Source organism: Nicotiana tabacum, chromosome 7 (assembly GCF_000715075.1).
Source record: "Nicotiana tabacum cultivar K326 chromosome 7, ASM71507v2, whole genome shotgun sequence".
In the NCBI taxonomy this organism is placed as follows: Eukaryota; Viridiplantae; Streptophyta; class Magnoliopsida; order Solanales; family Solanaceae; genus Nicotiana; species Nicotiana tabacum.
In genome coordinates this window covers 111,174,420-111,191,860 of record NC_134086.1, presented here as the reverse complement: position 1 = coordinate 111,191,860, position 17,441 = coordinate 111,174,420, and the positions used below count along the sequence as shown (strand labels likewise).

Below are 17,441 nucleotides of genomic sequence, written 5' to 3'. Positions count from 1 at the left end.
CATGCTAGTTTCTTGTTCTATTGAGCATAAATATTATCAGAAATTTTAATAAATAATGGAACTAATTAGGATGGGCAGAATGTGAATTGGTGGTTGTAATTCTCGAAATGAGGAAAAATTGATCGTAATTTTTGCAGAATATTAATCCCTGGAATGCCTTTTTAAAGTCCATGTTGAAAATTTGGGGGTGACCGTATCGAATTATTGCAAGTGTGGTGTAAGGTTAGAAACATGTCATCTCAAGTATTTTGAAAAATAATACTCTAATCGAAGTTTTATTAATTCCATAGTTAATAGCTATGATAGAATGATATGACTCAATGAATTTTCTATTGGCTTCGTGCGACTGCTTATGTGTGTCCAAAAAGGTATCAGTAACTGAAGCAGAGGAGAAAATTGTAGATGCAACCTAATCTTTATAACATTTCCTCCAGTAATCTGAATATATTTGAATAGAAATGGAACCAAAAACTAAATTCCGTTACCGGGAATCGAACCCGGGTCTCCTGGGTGAAAGCCAGATATCCTAACCGCTGGACGATAACGGAGATGTTGTCAAATATAAATGCAGAATATTTATTATATCAATGAACCATGACTTCATTTTATTAGCTGGTACATTGACTAAAAAGATTGTCAAATACGTAAATATGAGAAAGATAATTTTTCACCTTCTGAAAGAAAAAAAAAAAAACAACGTAAAATGATCACTTTTGGAGGCAGTGTGAAATGTGAATAACTTCAAAAGATTGCATGTGAATTCAAATTAAGGACTCATGCTAGTCAAGATTCACTCTATGAAAAATGTAAACTTGTTACAATATGCATATTAAGTACACACTTATACATGCATTAGAGAAATACTTTACTACTATATGTTTTATAAAGGTTTATGAATTGAGATAACTTTCCTTTTTCTTTTTCTTATCCATGTTTTGGCATGAACACAATTTGACAGCTGAAAACATGTCATGCAACAAAAAGGTACACATGTAATTTAGAAATAAAAGTAGCTAAATAACCAAAAAGGTGTCATGTAAAAACATATAAATACATTTTCATCCGTCTTTTAATTTCTTCCCAAATCTTATCATTGCAACTCTTTATCTGCCATTTATAAAGGTCTTAAGTCATGTACAATGATAATATAATAAATTTTTTATATCATTAATGTTATAATATGTTACTTATCATTTACTATAGATTACCAAATAATATTATTAAATATAACAATAATTACCTTATAAATGAGTTGATTGTAAAAAAAATTTATACTACAATGCCCATTAACAATTTATGGAGCAAAAGGCTGATTGGGTTTTGGGGGTGGGGAGCATGAAAGATTGAAATGTAAAAAGGGGTAGAATTGATGTGAGTTGACAATGGTGATTACCTAGTAAATGGGAGACAATGGCAGCCCCATTTTGCACTCTCCTTTATTGCTGCAAAAGTCAAAAACCAAATCATAGTTACAGCTATCAGAATCATCATATATAGTCAAACAAATTAAAGCTAAGTCTCTTTTCTTGTACAGATATGCAAGGGCAAGTGTGTCCACATTGTACAAGACTGAAGGAAAGAACTAAGTCGTTACCTTTCCCTTTTACCCTCCACTAAGTCGTACTAACACCATGCTCGCTCATGCACCCAACTTTATCTCCATATATATAGTAATAAATTTAGTTGGACCCATTGATTTGAGCTCATATATATAGCTGTATATAGTCACTCGTAAAAATCAAAGGCCATAATGAATTTATGAACCCCCCATATATTAGTAACTTAAGCATCCACATCATGAAGTGTATATAAGTCTTTTCTGCTAGTTTATAAATTCAATTCATTTTTAGGGTTTTTGTCTCAGTAGAGCCATTTTGGCATTCTGTCCACCTCCATCCATATCTTTCAATGAGGAGGGGGCCAGAGTGCCAAACTAGCTCTACAAATTTCTCTTTGAGAAAATGCTCAGATCATATACTACATGCAGCTTAATTCTTCATTGGTATGTTGCTTAACACCAGCTTGTTCATTTCTTGTCATCCTTCTTAATTTTGCACCTTGGAATTATATTCGCTCTTCTATCACTTTATGTTCACTGGTTATACGTACCTTGGAAAGAATAATAGCTTAGCTTAGTCTTACATTAAAAGAATAATACTAAACAAGATCGAGCCCGAGATCTTCTTGGAAAACTTCTCTGGAAAATCCGAAAGCTCTTCTTTGTGGCAACTAGTTATGAATAAAACTAGTGTCCTGTAGTGTTTGGGTCCAAAAATAATTGATGCTTCAGCACCCAGTACTGTCATTGTAACTCTAGTGTGTATATATATATATTCATTAATTCATGCTAAATGTTACTGTAATTTATTAATTATCTATTTCTTGAAGAGAAGCTATATATCTACGAAAGATAATTTTCCCTAAAACTATAATTATGTGAGACATGTTACTCTTACCGTCATTGTCCAAATACTTAGCTAACCATATATATCTCATATTTTACCCATAAATTCTGCCAACTTTTTCAAATAGCACAATGTGTCCTTCTTCAAGTCTCGGTACGTTAAGAACACTCTCTCTGGTCTATCTACACTTGACTTTCGGTACCTTAAAACATGGTCCATATGGGGATTGGCCTTCACAAAACAACTTGAGTTCCTGTTCGAGTGGAACAGTGTCTGCTTTAAGTAAGTCGACGCTTTAATTAAGCCTTTGCGCGTAATGCCACCACGAAACAAAGGTGTCTTTGGTTCGATCCCTACATATGTAGATATATGACCTTTCAATCTGATTCTAGTACAGATGGTGGCAAGCAAGTATACGGAAGATGTATGGCCAAAAATGGCAACTCTGTGTCAACAAAAGTAGGATTTGTGAGATAGTCAACTTCCGAGCAGGGTATGCATTCGTGGGTTACCTTGGTAAGTAAAGGGTTTGTGGAGTCATCAAAATGATCTCTGGTTATAATGGAAAAGGCCAAGGCTTTAAGCCCATTGTACCTGTTTTTGAGAACTGCAAATGTAAATATCGGAGGGTTGAGCCTTGGAGACTTGTTGCAAAGACAAAAATTGGTCCAAATAAGACAAAAGAGAACTAGAATCCTTGGTATTGTCCATTGATAGTGATCGATCAAGATCAGAAGGATATAGAGGGTTTCTCGTTTGGGAAGGGTTTGTATGGGTCAAAATTGTTGAAGTTTGGCAAATTTGTCCCACATCGGTGGGCTCTTGAATTTTGTGGGGATTTTTCCCCTATAAAAGAAGGCCTAATGTTTAGGATTTAAACACACCTCTCATTTGCCTTCTCATCTGTTTAAGACATTTGTATCTTCTCTCTTTAGTATTATTTCACTTGTATTTTTGGAGTGGAATAAAATATTTGGTTGTGTCCGAGGAGTAGGCAAAATTAGCCGAACCTCGTAAATTCTAGTGTTCCCTTTATTGTTGCTTTATTGTCTTATTTATTATTTGGTGGCTGTCATAATTTTTGGTATAGTAGTTGTGACTTATTCACACTCTATACATTTAGCTTCCGCAACAATTGGTATCAGAGCCAAGGTACTGTCTAAGTATGCTCTGTAGTTGCAGCATAGTCTGATCTTCCACATCAGAAAAGATTTATCTTGGTAACTGAGTCAAGGTTCTGTCTGAGTATGCTCTGTAGTTACAGCTTAGTCTGATCTTCTACATCAGAAAGGAAATAATCTTGATTTGTGTCGTCAGCTATTAAATAATATTTGTGTCAAATATGGGAGACAATAAATAAGAAGAATCTACATCAAGTGTCAACAACACGTCATCATTGGCATCTTCGCTTATGACAAGAATTGTGTCAAATGCGAAATTTGCGGTCGAAATATTTGACGGGTCCGGACATTTTGGGATGTGGCAAGGCGAGGTTCTAGATGTCCTTTTTCAACAAGGGCTAGATCTAGCCATTGAAGAAAAGAAACCAGATGTTATTGGAGAAGAAGATTGGAGAATTATCAACCGTATTGCTTGCGGTACTATTCGATCCTACCTTGCTAGAGAACAGAAATATCCATACACAAAGGAAACTTCTGCAAGTAAATTATGGAAAGCACTGGAGGATAAATTTTTGAAGAAAAACAGTCAAAATAAATTGTACATGAAGAAGAGACTGTTTCACTTCACCTATGTTCCTGGTACCACGATGAATGAACATATCACCAGTTTCAATAAGTTGGTCACAGATTTGCAAAATATGGATACAACTTATGATGATGGTGACTTGGCCTTAATGTTGTTGGCGTCACTTCCTGATGAGTACGAGCACCTTGAAACTACTCTACTCCATGGAAATGACGAAGTTTCTCTCAGAGAAGTTTGTTCGGCTTTGTACAACTATGAACAAAGAAAGCGAGAAAAACAGAAGAGCGGAGAAGGAGAAGCACTGTTTGTGAGGGGTCGTCCTCAAAATCAAACGAGGACAAAGAAGGGAAGATCCAAGTCAAGATCCAGACCCAGCAAAGATGAATGTGCCTTTTGTCGAGAAAAAGAGCACTGGAAGAAAGACTGTCCGAAGTTGAAGAATAAGGCCAAACATAACAATGGAAAGGCTATTATGGATTCAAATGTAGCTGATTGTGATGATTCAGACTTCTCATTAGTTACAACAGAGTCATCAACATCATCAGACATATGGTTGATTGACTCGGCTTGTAGCTATCATATGTGTCCCAACAGGGACTAGTTCGTGGAATTTCAAGAAGGAGAATATGGAGTCGTCCACACAGCGGATAACAGCCCTCTTACCTCATATGGCATTGGTTCAATACGATTAAGGAACCATGATGGAATGATCAGAACATTGACAGATGTTCGATATGTACCGGATTTGAAGAAGAATCTCATCTTTGTGGGAGCCCTAGAATCAAAAGGGTTCAAAATCATTGCAGAAAATGGAGTGATGAGAGTATGCTCCGGTGCACTAGTGGTAATGAAGGCTAATCGGAAGAATAATAATATGTACCGCTATCGTGGCAGTACAGTTATTGGGACAGCGACAGTGACATCCAGTGATGACAAAGAAGCAGAAGCAACCAAGCTATGGCACATGCGCTTGGGACATGCTGGAGGAAAATCCTTGAAAACTCTATCAGATCAAGGATTGTTAAAAGGAGTAAAGGCTTGCAACTTGGAGTTTTGTGAGCATTGTGTCAAAGGGAAACAGACAAGGGTTAAATTTGGTACAACGATCCATAATACTAAAGGCATTTTGGATTATGTACACTCTGATGTTTGGGGTCCTTCCAAAACACCTTCATTGGGTGGGAAGCACTATTTTGTAACCTTTGTTGATGATTTTTCCCGAAGAGTATGGGTGTATACAATGAAGAGCAAAGATGAAGTGTTGAGAATTTTTCTCAAATGGAAGACGATGGTGGAGAATCAAACAGGCAAGAGGATCAAGTGTATTCGCACAGACAATGGAGGTGAATACAAAAGTGATCATTTCAATAAGGTCTGTGAAAATGATGGCATCGTCTGACACTTCACTGTTAGACATACACCACAACAAAATGGAGTGGCAGAACGTATGAACCGGACCTTGCTGGAGAAGGTACGGTGTATGTTGTCCAATGCTGGCTTGGGCAAAGAATTTTGGGCTGAGGCAGTTACATATGCATGCCACCTCATTAATCGCTTACCATCTGCTACTATTGATGGCAAGACACCATTTGAAAAATGGTATGGAAAACCTGCTATAGATTATAACTCTTTGCACGTGTTTGGCTCAACTGCATATTATCATGTGACGGAGTCAAAATTGGATCCAAGGGCAAAGAAGGCTATTTTTACGGAAATTACTTCTGGAGTCAAAGGATATCGCTTATGGTGTCCTATGACAAAGAAAGTAATATTCAGCAGGGATGTTACCTTTGATGAATCTGCTATGGTAAATAAGGTAACAGAAGATACCAAACAAAATGAAGGTGCTTCTAAGCAGGTGGAGTTTGAGGGAAAATTTATTTTTCCTACACAAGAAGCAGAGGAGGAAACAAATGAAGATTACCCTCTGGAAGGAGAGCCAGTAGAGGAGATTCCAACTCAGGAACCTCAACAACAACTTGAATCAATAGCAACCAGCAGGCCAAAAAGAACAATAACGAAACCTGTTCGTCTCATAGAGACGGTTGCTTGTGCAACCTCAATTGTAGCTGATGATGTTCCTACCACTTATAAAGATGTTGTCCAAAGTTCAGAAGAAGATAAGTGGAGGATTGCCATGAATGATGAAATACAGTCCCTTCATCAGAATCATACATGGAGATTGGCCAATCTCCCGAAGGGAAAGAAAGCAATTGGGTGCAAATGGGTATTTGCAAAGAAAGAAGGATTTCCTAACCAAGTATATGTTCGCTACAAAGCAAGATTGGTGGCCAAAGGATATGCTCAAAAGGAGGGAATTGATTACAATGAAGTGTTTTCTCCAGTTGTAAAACATTCCTCCATTAGAATTATGTTGGCTTTGGTAGCACAATTGGATTTGGAACTAGTTCAGATGGATGTAAAAACTGCGGTTTTACATGGAAACTTGGAGGAGGAAATCTACATGACTCAGCCAGAAGGATTCAAAGTTGCTGGAAAAGAAAATATGGTGTGCAAACTTGAAAAATCATTGTACGGATTGAAACAATCTTCTAGACAATGGTACAAGCGATTTGACGAGTTTATGTTGCGGCAAGGGTACAAGAGAAGCAAATACGATCATTGTGTGTATTTGCACAAGCTTAAAGATGGTTCCTTTGTATATCTTCTCCTATATGTTGATGATATGTTGATAGCTTCCAAGAATTTAGAAGAAATTGATAAGTTGAAGATTCAACTGAAGAAGGAGTTCGAGATGAAGGATTTGGGTGAGGCAAAGAAAATTCTTGGCATGGAGATAATTAGAGATAGACGTTCAAAGAAACTCTGTTTATCTCAAAAGGAATATTTGAAGAGAGTACTTCAACGTTTTGGCATAGATGACAAGACTAAGCCAGTTAGTACTCCACTTGCTTCCCATTTTAAGTTAAGTACTACTATGTCGCCAATGGATGAAGTTGAACGAAAGTATATGTCAAAGGTACCATACGCAAATGTTGTTGGTAGCTTGATGTATGCAATGGTTTGCACAAGGCCTGACATTTCACAAGCTGTTGGAGTTATTAGCAGATATATGCACAATCCAGGGAAGGAGCATTGGCAAGCTGTGAAGTGGATTCTACGGTATATTCATAATACTGTAGATGTCGGGTTAGTTTTTGAGCAGGAAGACAATAAGTCTGTCGTTGGATATTGTGACTCAGATTTTGCGGGTGATCTGGACAAACGAAGATCAACTACTGGTTATGTGTTTACTTTTGCAAAGGCACCAGTTAGTTGGAAGTCTACTTTGCAGTCAACAGTTGCTTTGTCTACAACAGAGGCAGAGTACATGGCTATTACAGAGGCTGTGAAAGAGGCAATTTGGCTTCAAGGATTACTAAAGGAGCTTGGTGTTGAACAAAAAGGTATCACAATTTTTTGTGATAGTCAAAGTGCTATTCAATTAGCGAAGAACCAAGTGTATCATGCAAGGACGAAGCACATTGATGTTCGGTATCATTTCGTATGAGAAATCATAGAAGAAGGTGGAGTCACGGTGAAGAAAATTCATACTACAGAGAATCCTGCTGATATGCTGACAAAGGTGGTGACTGCGGTCAAGTTTCAACATTGTTTGGATTTGATCAACATTGTTGAAAACTGAAGATTAAAGATGAAGACACAATCAAAATTTGTTATTGAGAGAAAATTGAAGATGTGGAATTTTGCCAAGGTGGAGATTTGTTGAAGTTTGGCAAATTTGTCCCACATCGGTGGGCTCTTGAATTTTGGGGGGATTTTCCCCCTATAAAAGAAGGCCTAATGTTTAGGATTTAAACACACCTCTCATTTGCCTTCTCATCTATTTAAGGCATTTGTATCTTCTCTCTTTAGTATTATTTCACTTGTATTTTTGGAGTGGAATAAAATATTTGGTTGTGTCCGAGGAGTAGGCAAAATTAGCCGAACCTCGTAAATTCTGGTGTTCCCTTTATTGTTGCTTTATTGTCTTATTTATTATTTGGTGGCTGTCATAATTTTTGGTATAGTAGTTGTGACTTATTCACACTCTATACATTTGGCTTCCGCAACAAAATTAATGAGCCATAATTGAGAATTGTTCTATGGAACGGGGTCAACCAAGTCATAGTCGTGCCCATGAGGCATAGTAGCAACGAGTATCTCGGCTATTGCCAAGATCAAGCTACCAGAAGGCTTACACAACAGAATATATGCCGTAATACTTGGGCGAGTAAGGAAGAATACAGTCATGAGAAGGTACGCTGGTTAAAGACCGTTGGATAAAGGAGAAAATTGATAATATATAGGAAAATTGGTAATATATATAGGAGAGAGGAAGGCAAGAAGGAGGGGGTTCCTATCCGAGAAAAAGAGAGGAACAATGTATTGAAGATGAGAACAGGGGGGATCTCCAACAACGAAGCAAAAGCCCAGAGTTTGGTTACAACTCTATGCAGTCATCATTGTTGAATCAATAAAGATAGATCTCATAGTTATCAACGACTTTCCCTCTCTTCCTTCTTTGCTCTTACAAATACGTAACAATATATCAAAGATGTAAGCTTATCATTTACGTTTGGTGTCTCTTAATCATCTTAAGAAATGTTATATAAGCCAGGCCTCCTTCGATTCTCATATTAAAAATACTTAGATCTATAGTTAATTTTGTTTGGCTAAGATTTATCCTCCATTTTCTTTATTAATTGGTTTAATGAAAAGCTCAACATTTTTTGGTCAAACAATTTGGCGCCGTCTGTGGGGATTTCTTAGCCAAAATTTTTAGTTTCCTTTAGATCTAGAACTAGCCAAGTATCACTACCAAGATGTCATGGCCTCATCATCTCGGCATAAACACCAACTCGAAAGACTGGTAGGTAAGTCAGATCTCTACATAAAATAGAAATTGTGACCGATGTCTATGCAAAACCCATGCCTCACCTATAATGATGGGTTTGGCACGCCATATGCATGTTTAAAGTAGAATCACGATCACTATGTGCTTGGCATGACCGCAACCCCATTTGAAATATTCACCTTATATGTCGACCCGTACTCCCACCTCTTAGGAAGGGATGATAGCCTACTGAGTGATCCTTTGAAATAACGGGCATATCCTGTCATATTATCGTACCCACATGCACTAGACGATTTATGAACAAAGTATGACATGTTTCCCTTGTTATTTGTGCATATTGGACGGGGTCGGATCGGAACTCGGTTTTGACATCCCAACGGGCAAGGTAAGTCCAGCCCACGAGTAGCCTAGGCGCGGTCAATGATGGAGCCGAACATGACCGCCAAACCTGAAATCATCATTCGAGTACGAGGCGAAGCGAGCGACCCTACGACGCTATTCCTCCTTTCACCAACTTACCAGGCCAAGGTAACATGCAATTTCGTTTGGGTTTCACTTACCACGATCTCTTGTTGGTTCAGAATAGGAACACGAGCACTTTCACAGGTATGCGAACAAGGAATGAGCACCACCAAAACACCCCATGAAAAGGTTCCGTACCATACCACCTCGTAAACAGTGACCTAGCAAAGCCCTCTAAGCCGTACCGAATTACAAAAAACAGAAACGGTTCAGCACAAGTCGACTATTAAGAAAATCACCAACATGAAATGCACAGTAACCTCCAATTAAACGCACAGAAATCTCCAATGAAAGCAAGGTTAAACGAACCGGGACTCACCCACGAAACGCCCAGTATTCTCCAGTAAAAGCAAAACCAAGCACATCGGGACTCACCTCGACGCAGGCATAAACAGTATGGCAACATGTTATGTTCTCCTATAAAAATAATACAATGGGTTACAATTCGACCTCGCTCGAATTAGCACCTTTACGGCCACCGGCCATCGTCAAATGTGTTACAATTCGACCTCGCTCGAATTAAAAACCTTTATAGCCACCGACCATCGTCAAATGGGTTACAATTCGACCTTGCTGGAATTAACATCTTTACGACCACCAGTCATCGTCAAATGGGTTACAATTCGACCTCGCTCGAAGTAACACCTTTACGGCCATCGGCCATCGTTAAATGTGTCACAATTCGACCTCACTCGAATTAACACCTTTACGGCCACTGGCCATCGTCAAACGGATTACGATTTCGATCTCAAATTCACGTCTATGCGGCCGTCGGCCATCGCGAAGAAAAAGTAAAAATTCGTCCACCCGAATCAACAGATTATAATTTGAACTTGTTCGAATATATAAGTTAGAAATTGACTTCGCCCAAGACGGCAACTCCAAGTTCAAACTCGTTCAAATATAAGTTAGAACTTGACTTCGGCCAATACGGCCACTCCAAGTTCGACCTCGTTCGAATATATCAGTCAAAAATTGACTTCGCCCAAGACGACAACTTCAAGTTCGACCTGGTTTGAATATATAAGTCAGAAATTGACTTCGCCCAAGACAGAAACTCCGAGTTCGACCTTGTTCAAATATACAAGTCGAAACTGACTTCTCCCAAGATGGCGAGTCTCAATTCGACTTCGTTTGAATTAAGATTGAATCCGCCCGAGTTGGCAAACCAGAAGTCAATCTCGCCCGAATTTGAAAATCCAAAATGACTTCATTCAGACTCACACGACGAGATCCTACCCGGTCAGGGCAAGGTCGGATTCCAAATTAAAAAGATCAGGGACTCATCACAAAAAAACAATCTGAAGGTCTACGCAAAAATATATATAAGACAAACAGGAGAGTAGGAATAAGAAAATCAAAAGATACACCAACGAAGGCGAAACAACTATTTCGTACAAATATACATGCGCGACAGCCGCACCTTACAAAAGGCCAAAACATGCCCTCACGAAGAAGATGAAAATAAACAACAACAAAAAAACTAAGTACACAGGTTGCAGCAAAAATTTCACTCGCCATCATCCCCATCGTCGTTCTCCCCAGCATCATCATCATTAGAAGGAAGCCCATCCTCAACATCAACGCCCTCGCCAGCCTCCGGTGTCGCAGGGTCGTAACCGCAGGCAGTACGAGCCTTGCGTGCCTTCGTTCGAGCATCTTCAAAGGCGGCCTCTGGAACATTCCCCGCCTCCCATAAACCCTTGTATATATCACGTTGGGCCTCAGCATAGACCCATAGCTCATACAGGTGGTGGGGAACAGTGGTTGAAGTAGACTCTCGTGGGGGAGCTTGGGCCAACAATTGCGCTTCTTAGCTTCAAGAGCAGCAACTCGGTCTCCCAAGATTGAAGCGTCCCGATCAAGTTCACCAATTCGCTCCTCAAGTCGTGCCTCCCTTAGCGTGGTCGTCTCCTTCTCAGACTCCTGCTCGGACTTGAGGATGCGGATAGTATCCTCTAGTGTCGCCGCCCTCGCGAAAGCTGACACTCGAGCATTCTCAGCTCTCTCCATCTCGGCCACTTTCTTTTCTAGCTTGGCCACTTTCTCTGTCGATTCAGCACTCAGAGCGTCGACCTTAGCAGCATTTTTCTCAAGCTCAGCTCGTAAAGATAGCACCTTTGCTTGAAGGTCCTCACACTCCACGGTAACCCCCTTTCCCACCTCAAGCTCTTCGTCCTTGGCATGAAGCAGCTCCTCAAGCTCACCACATATGCGGATAGACCGCATCAATACCTCATCTCTTTTCTCCAATTCTTCCCTGGTAGACTGGGTACTGACGCCCCCTCTGAGCTGTTTGTGCATCTCACGACATCTGTTACGGTATCGTTAATACTTCTCAGCCATCTTCAGAAAAATCATAGCTTGCGTCTCTGCCCTATGAGCACTCTCGACCTCAAGCATGTAAGTCTAAAGAAAGAAGAAGAGAAGGAAGAAATGAGTTAGTAAAAACAAAGGTCACTAAGCAAAGGAAACAAAAAGGAACTCACCCTTAGGCCCATCACGGCCACACCGCGTGAAAACTCGGAGTCGCGAACATCCTGAAGAGCTCCGCTTTCAGCGGTGGAGCATAGAAGATCGAACTGCGGCACAAAGTCCACCGTATCTTGTAGCAGGTTGAGATCAGATGGAATTTTGAGTATTCATTAAGGGCCTCCCAATTCTACCACAGTACGGGTAAAGCCCTCCTCAAACATCCTCATGTCCTCAGGGTCAATGTCAGACTCGGATTCAATATCCTCAACCATGACGCCCTTCCCCCTCTCACTGGACGAAGAGGGGGTGCGGTTCGGTCGAGATATTTAAGGGCCACCCGAAACAACAACGGCGGTCTCAGAACTCTGTCTCTCCGCCACATTAGCCCCTTGAACGCTCGCAACGGGCGTCGTCTCCAGGACTGAGTTGGCACCATCTCTAACTTCGGTCACCGCCGGGAAAGGACGTCCATCAAAGAAGTTTCGGCTGGAGAAACCTCTTCCAACACTACCTTTCTTCTCTTCGATAGGGCCTCTCCACTACTGGTGCGGGAAGATTCAACCGTTGAACAGACTACGGGAGTCGGAATCTCTGGCTAAGTAACCTTCAAGCATACAGCTTTGGCCGTAGGCGTAGGACGGACAATAGTTCTTGGTGCGGGCTGGGCAGCAACCCTCAGTGCAGGACGGGCAGAGGGCGTCGGTTGACGGAATGTGAGAAGAGGAGCTCTCGTCCTCCTCACTCATCTCCGACCTGTCAATAAGGAGGGATTACATCATACAATGACAAGGTTAAAAAAAACTACGAAGCATGGAACAAATCAAAACTACAACAAACCAACTCACCAGTAAGAGGCTTACGCCCAAACTTCTCATGGAAGGGCGCCCACTTACGAATTCCCACCGTGTGAGGGAGAATTGTGCACACCCACTTGCGAATATCAGCAATCGGCGGGGGATGTAGTCCCTCGGCTGCAAAAGCAAAAACAAGTCCTCAACGATGTCCCCTAAAGGAAGACGAGCGACGACCGTCTTAAGAAAAATCACAAAGTAAACAAAGGAAAACTCACGAGTGAAGTTCCACGTCTATGGAAACCCTGCCGAGTTCGCCACAAGGTGCTCTGTCCGCACATAGAAGTAGCTTTCCCAAAAGCGTCGATTGGCCTTATCGTCCATATTCACCACCAAACTCTCTCTTCCTCGATGGCGCATATGGATCATTGTACCCCGAATAAAATGAGGGGCAAAGATGTGGAGCATATGCCCTAGGGAAATTCCTCGGCTGGCCAGCTCCATGTACTTGATGAGCATAAGAAAGAGCTTGTACGCATACGGAGAGAGTTGAGTCGGGCACACTTCATAGAAGCGGCAGAAGTCCACCACCATAGAAGGAAAAGGAAGCGTGTACCCAATAACAAAGGGGTACACGTAAAACGCGCAGTATCCCAGGCGGTGCAAATGCACAATATCCTTCCTCGCCGGCACCATTTCGATATGGGAAGGGATTCCCTACTTAGCTTTGAGCGTCGTGATCACTGCCTCATCCATAGTGGAAGGAATGGGTTCCGGTTCATTTCTAAAAGGGTTGTAAAAATTTGTCCTCGTCTTCCCCGAACGAGAAACTATCTCATCCACAATAGGAAATCCCTCGTCTTCCACTACCTCCACCCCCTATTCGAATAGGGATACGTCATTTTTTGGCATCGGAGCACCAACAGCTCTATCAGATCGAGAAGAAGCACTAGCCATTTGTCTTTCTTGATCGAAATAAACAAGAACGGTGAAGAAAAAAAGGTAATGGTCCCGTCGAATTCTAGCGAAAGCAGAAGTATGAAAGACTAGAGAATAAGGAAGTTGGCGAAGTTCTTTCTTAGATAAACTGAAAAGCATAATAATCAAATAAGAGGTTCCCCTATTTATAGGGACATAAATGTCCTGAGCAGGAAATCCAAGAGCTACCAATCAGAAAACGGAAAGGGCATAGGAAAAGATACGGTGCTTGGGAAACGTGCACAATAATAATTCATAAGAAGTATTCATGGTACCCTGAATCGATGTGATGATCCAACTCTGAACTGATGTAACGATCCAACGAAATCCTTAAAGCGTCACGTCGCTACCTCGCCATAAGGATATCATTCCTCACATAACGTTCAGATTTCTCCTAACTTTTGAGTTAACAGAATCCGCCCATCGAGCTCGCCAAGAGGCGACCCCAACGGGCAGAAGGACTAACTGTATGGGTCAAAATCTAACCACAAGATGGTTATCATTAAAAGGAATGGTAAGGGGTCGACCAAGTCATAGTCGTGTCCACGAGGCGTAGTAGCAACGAGTATCTCGACTACTGCCGAGATCAAGCCACCAGAAGGCTTATGCGACAGAATATATGTCATAATACTTGGGCGAGTAAGGAAGAGTACATTCATGAGAAGGTACATTGGTTAATGACTGTTGGATATATAGGAAAATTGGTAATATATATAGGAGAGAGGAAGGCAAGAAGGAGGGGGTTCCTATCCGAGAAAAAGAGAGGAACAATGTATTGAAGATGAGAACAGGGGGGATCTCCAACAATGAAGCAAAAGCCCAGAGTTTGGTTACAACTCTTTGCAATCATCATTGTTGAATCAATAAAGATAGATCTCATAATTATCAACGACTTTCCCTCTCTTCCTTCTTTGCTCTTACAAATACGGAACAATATATCAAAAATGTAAGGTTATCATTTACGTTCGGTGTCTATTAATCATCTTAAGAAATATTATATAAGCCAGACCTCTTCGATTCTCATATTAAAAATGCTTAGATCTAGAGTTAATTATGTTTGACTAAGATTCATCCTCCGTTTTCTTTATTAATTGGTTTAACGAAAAGCTCAACACTTTTTGGTCAAACAGGGTTGATATTATATCTTTGTATTTCATGCTCAGTTCCTTGGAATGTATTGAGAATGAAACTCCTTGGAATGTACTGGTTCAAATAAGCGACTAACTTTGGGAGGGGGAGATGAACTTTTTTGTACTACTGCCAGAATTTTGCTTTACATTAGTTTGGATCCCATTGATGACAAGATGTGGGAAGCGAGACTCAGATGGTTCGGGCATGTGCAGAGGAGAAGCCCAGATGCCCCGGTAAAGAGGTGTGAGCGGCTGGTTGTGGAGGGCACAAGAAGAGGTAGAGGGCGGCCTAAGAAGTATTGGGGAGAGGTGATCAGGCAGGACATGGCGAGGCTTCAGATTTCCGAGGAAATGGCACTAGATAAGAAGACGTGAAGGTCGAGTATTAGGGTTGTAGGTTAGGAGGTAGTTGAGTCTTGCCTTACTACTTCGCACTTTTGTGAGACTAGTCTGGTAGGGTTTTTGTGTAAGATAGCTAGTGGCAATGTCGTGTCTTACTATTTCGCTTTTCAGTGTCAGACTTATTTACTAGCTATCGCTTTTGCTTTACATCTTTCTTTTAGATTTCATGTTGTTCCTATTTTTCCTATGATTTATGTGGTGATACTGATATTGTCTCCTTTTTTTTTGTCCTCTTGAGCCGAGGGTCTTTCAGAAACAGCCTTTCTACCCCTTCAGCGTAGGGGTAAGGTTTGTGTACACACTACCTTCTCCAGACCCCATTAGTGGGATTCCACTGGGTCGTTGTTGTTGTTGTTGGTCTATCAAAAATAGTTTCTCTATCTTTACAATGTGTGTATATACACTACCTTTCCTAGGTCGCACTTGTGAAATTACATTGGAATTGTTGTTGTTGAAAGAAGTGAAGGGGGTGAATTCAAGATTTTAAAGCTTGATCGAAGAGAGAACTTCTCAATTGATATATATAGGAGAGAATTTCCTTAAATTACAAATAAGTCCGATTTTCATTACTGGTGGGACTTTTATCAAAATCTGTAAGAACCAATCAATTTTACACTTCTGTCAATTTTATTAGGAAATCAAGTATTATAATTAGGAGTATATTTTATCTCACCAGCATTTGACTTGAGGATGGTCGCGGGAAGATGGGTTTAAAGTAATTAGAGTAAGCATTACTGAATACTTATCACTCAATTTGAGGTGAGGGATAAATTGATTAAATTATTTTTGACTGCATATGAGAAACGACTACGGTGATGATTGGCAACAAGTCTTAAGGTATTGCTCTGGCACCTCACCACTTGATAGGCACTCAAGCAGTGATTTCCATCAGATAGAATGAGAAACGACTGCGGTGACGATTGGCAACTTCAAAAATTTCTCGCATATAATTAAAGTTTTGGTAGTTCAACAGAAAGAGATGGGAGCAGGATACTGTTAAGTGTCACCTAATCCCATATGTGCAACTTAAATCAAATGCATTGAGTAGTCAACTGCAACATTCCAACTAAGAGATGTACTTCACCTCACAGTAACTCCACACAAACTCAATTTCGCAGTTTGTGGCTTAGTTCAATTATACAATTCCCACATACAAGTCCTTTAATAACATATCACCTGTCTGGCAAAATATGACTACTATTACTCTAAATATATAGCATGACACATTACAGATATAGATATCTCTATAGGACAAATTACAACAAAAGTTAGACGTTCAGCCAAACAACACCGATACGCAGAACAAGGGACTAGGGGTTCTTCAATTAAAGTACAAAATTATAGGCTCCTTCATACGAAAAATACAAGATTATTAAAGCAGATCTCATCAAGATCAGTCACACATGACTACTCCCTAGGAACAACTTATCATATGTAAATACATAATCCAGCTAGCTATTAGTCCAGAAGTTGTCATAGTGCAACTTAGACCCAAACAAAAAGAAAACTCAGCTTATATGCAGATGGAAAAATGGAGCACATTCCACCTTCAACCAGAAGATTAAGAGTATTAAGCTGCCTCACCAACTATCTTAAAATTGACAATCTTGCATCCCAAAATATCACTCTACTAGCAACAAAGTTAGAATATAAAAAGTTTGAAGCTGAGGAAGAAAGTTTCACGAATACATAAAGGGCACCAACTACCTTGTAATTAAAATATGTCACTCTTACATGGCAAAATCTATTCTCAGTCAAATGCCCCAACTATCTTGAAACTAAACTGCGTCAGTCTTTGCAAAGCATATGATGTATCGGTTTACACGTAACAGAGTTCGAAAAAAAAGGTCTGGAGCTAGTTGAGAATGTATCATGACTATTTCTTTAAAACCACGACGAGGGCCTACTAATTTGGTATTAAAACATGCCATAATCTTACATCCAAGACTTTCGGTTTATAAGCAACAGAGATACAATTTGAAGGGTTTTGAGCTAGCTGAGTGTGTTTTCATTGTACCTCATTTCATTTGTATAAAGAACCTCAAAATCTTTTCAAGTTTTTTATTATTTAAATGCACAAACAATAAAAAGAAACAGAGAATAAAAACAAGCAAAAGAAGAACAAACATTTGATTTCAAAACGACAAAAAATGGCTAAAAATAAGGCACAAAC

The 17,441-nt window shown here is 40.1% G+C and overlaps 1 non-coding gene across 1 annotated transcript; it reads right to left on the bottom strand.

The window, feature by feature from the left end:
- Window positions 1–476: 476 nt before the first annotated feature.
- Window positions 477–548, bottom strand: TRNAE-UUC (transfer RNA glutamic acid (anticodon UUC)). Its single transcript has one exon. It is a non-coding gene; the product is annotated as a tRNA-Glu (tRNA).
- Window positions 549–17,441: the final 16,893 nt, after the last annotated feature.